This window comes from Salarias fasciatus, unplaced genomic scaffold (assembly GCF_902148845.1).
Source record: "Salarias fasciatus unplaced genomic scaffold, fSalaFa1.1, whole genome shotgun sequence".
In the NCBI taxonomy this organism is placed as follows: Eukaryota; Metazoa; Chordata; class Actinopteri; order Blenniiformes; family Blenniidae; genus Salarias; species Salarias fasciatus.
The window spans coordinates 101107-104961 of NW_021941272.1; positions in this window are offsets into that span (position 1 = coordinate 101107).

Sequence of the window (3855 nt, forward strand, 5' to 3'; positions counted from 1 at the left end):
TAGTCCTGCACACACACACACACACACACACAAACGCACACACGTTAGACTTAAAAAAAAAAAAAAAAAAAAAAAACGCTTCGAAATGCTCGGACTGTTCATGTCCCTGAGGAACGAGCCAACTGGTTCAGCCAAATTCTCTCAAGTGCAAATTACGCTGCAAAAAAACCAAAATCTGAGCAAGTTTTTAAAAATTTGTTCTGAGTGAAAATGTCTCATATTACTAGATTTAATATAAATTCAATTAAATATTATATTTCAGCAAAATAAAAGACTTGATGGAACAAAAGTTCTCTGAAATCAAGGCAATTTTCGATTGTTCTATTGGTGGATTTTTTGTACTTATTTCAAAGTAAAAGTATGTTAATTCGAGAAAAATCTGTCAATAGAACAAATGAAAATTGCTGATTTTTTTTGTACTTAATTCAAAGTAAAAGCATCTTAATTTAGAAAAAAAATATCTGCTAATAGAACAAGTTAAAATTGTAGATTTTTTGAACTTATTTCAAAATAAAAGCGTCTTAAAGGTATAATGGACGATGTTTTAGCCAATGAATGGCGTGATGCGAGTGTCAGCTACTGGTCCTCCGACATGTCAATCACGCTGACGAAATGCTTGCGTCACGCCGTCAAGCGCGCTCGTAGGAGCAGCAGAGCAGGTAGGATGGTCTGGCGCATGCGCGTTTTCAAAAAGTAACAGACGTTTGGCTTAGACTTTTTTGAGAAAATCGTCCATTATACCTTTAAGGAAAAATCTGCCAAAAGAGCAGGTGAAAAGTGTAGTTTTTTTTTTTTTTTTACTTATTGCAAAATGAAAGAACTTTAACTTACGAGAAAAAAAAATCTGTCAATAGGAGTTAAAATTGTTGCTTTTTATAACAAATTTCAAACTAAAATCATCTTAATTTTGGAGAAAAAAAAATCTACCAAAAGAAAAATTTAAAATTGCAGGGTTTTTTTTAATCATTTCAAAGTAGGGCTGTCACGATATCAAATTTTCTCTTCACGATTGTCATGGGCAAAAAATATCACGATAACGATATTATCACGATATCAGCAAAAATGTAACTAATAATGGTACAAACATTCAGATTCATCTTTAATTTTATTTTTGTTTGTTTTCTCTCTTTTCCCAGATGAATAACATTCAGAATACCTGTCAAATGAGGTGTTGAAACAATATGAGAACAGTAAACTGTACAAACTGCATACCAAAAGTGTAGTTACACTCACTAATTAAAATCTGATGAACTGATTAACAGAGGATCCACAGCAGAGGCGTCATTTACGTAGGGTTGGTGGGTTGTGAAAACCCTCGGGCCCTGTTGGGGTGAAATCCTGTCCCACCACCACACTGCCGAGGATTTTTGTTTGTTTGTTTGTTTAAATCCGAGGCGGAATGAGCAGCAGCTGCTTCTCTCCAGCCAGAGGCGCCGCTACTGGCTAGGGCCCCGAGCTGAAGGGGGCCCCGAGGGACGGCTGACATCGGTCAATTTCAATGACAAATTTAAGGCGCTACACGAGACGCTGCAACGACAACGTGTCGAAAATCCCCCGCATGGGGCCCTTTTCCGAGTACTCACCGGTTAGTTGCTAGAAGGGGGCCGGCGGAGAAGACGGCGGATATCAGCGACACAACTTGAAACTCCCCCCCCGGACACATTACAATGACACGCCTGGAACCTACCTAACGGGGCCCCCACTGCTACCAGCTGCATCAACGTGCAGTCAGTGTTGCTAAACACACTTTTTTCGGGTTAGGATAGAGCGTCTCGCTGTCGTTGTCGGCCACCGCCGACATGTTTAGTTCACTCGTGATGCTCGCTAACTGGGAGCCGCGCTAGCTAGGAGCCGTGCCGCTACCGCTGCTCCTGCTGTGTTTATATGTGAGGGGAGGGGGAGAGGCTGGGGGGCTGCAGGAGGGAGACGAAGCAGGGCGGAAGAACAGGAGCGGATTTTGAAAATACACTTCAACACGTTTCAAGTGGCACTAGATCCTCTATGCGATATTATCATGTGCGCATTTTGAACACGATATTAAAATGTTATTTTTTAAGACCACGATTATCGTCAATACCGGTATACCACGACAGCCCGATTTCAAAGTAAAAGTATCTTCATTTTAGAAAAAAAAATCCACAAGTAGAAGGGAAAACTGTCTTGATTCCAGAGAACGTCTCTTAAATTAAGTCTTTCTATCTTTATGAAATATAATTTTTAAGTGAATTTATCTTAAATCTAGTAAAATGAGTCATTTTCACTCAAACTCAGATTTTTATTTTTTTTTTTGTCGTGTATCCGTCATATTAATTCTCAGAAATCTTAAATCTCCAAACTCAGGGATGATTTAAAACTATTCCATGCAGCATCATATCGTAGTAAGTAATGCCGATGATACTCAAAAAGTTTCACCTCTACGCCGATGACGCCTTCATCTGTACATAGTTTCTCTCTACACTGCAAAAAATAAAACCAAGTTTTTTTAAACTTGTTGTCAAAAACCAGATTTCGAAATTTTTTTGTGGTTTATATATATATACATATATATATATATATATATTTATACACACACACACACACACACACACCACCCATATAATATATATATATATATATATATATATATATATATATATATATATTTTTTTTTTTTTTTTTTTTTTTTTTTTTTTTTTTCATTTTCTGTTTGCTTCCACTGATGCTATTGTAACACTGTAATTTTCCAGTTTGGGATTAATTTGGGAGTACAGCTCTACTCTATACTGCAAAAAATCCAAATCTGTGCAGATTTTTTAAACTTGTTTTGAGTGAAAATGTCTCATTTTACTTGATTTAAGATAAATTCACTTAGACTTAAGTCTTGCTATCTGGATGAAATGTAATATTTAGGTAAATTATAATTATTTAATATCATAATAATTAATATTAATTAATTATTAATATTATATATATAACATATAATTAAATTTATCTTAAAGTTTGAAAAACTTGCTGAGATTTAGATTTTTTTGCAGTGCTTTCAGTATCCCATACAGTGATGGTTCCATTGTACCAGAACGTGTGGGAAGGCTGAGTCACGGAGCTCAAGGAGGGAAAAAAAAGAGAATATTTCAGCTGATATCGGACTAATTTCCTTCCCCTGATGGAGGATTCCCAGCGTGATTCACAAAGCCTGAAAGCTTTTTAAAACATATGCTGCCTTTCATTTCATTTAAATGGACTGCCACTCAAAACCCAGTGAATTATAGCTCTGTTCCGTGTGTTTGTGTTTTGTGATTTTCACTTGTTCCATTGGCAGATTTTTTTTTACATTTCAAAGTAAAAGTATACTAATAGAAGAAAAAATTTTACCAATAGAACAAGATAAAATTGTCTTTCCATCTAGATGAAATGTAACTTTTAAGTGAATTTATCGTAAATCAAGTAAAATGAGACATTTTCACTCAAAACAAGTTGAAGAAACTTGCTCTCATTTTGATTTTTTTTGCAGTGTATGTTTAAAAAAATGCTCAAAAATTGACCCAAAACTGTAAAATAATCATTTATAGATGTTTTATGAGCACATTTCATCTTTATTTGTGTATGTAGCTTCAAAATCCGGAGAAATAATTCTACTTCCTATTTTGGCGTGTCATTTCCGGTTTTGCCGAGCTACTTCTGGTTTCCATTGTGCATGCGGAGCCCCGTGGCAGCAGTGTTAATCTGTCGCCATCCACTTTAAATATTGCACAAAGAAATACCATCAGTGTGTAAATGTATTGATATATGTCTTAACTATTATACTTTTGTTTATTTTTTTAAAATGTGAAGTTTATCTGTAGAACCTACGCACTTTATTTTACGTTGAATATCCGA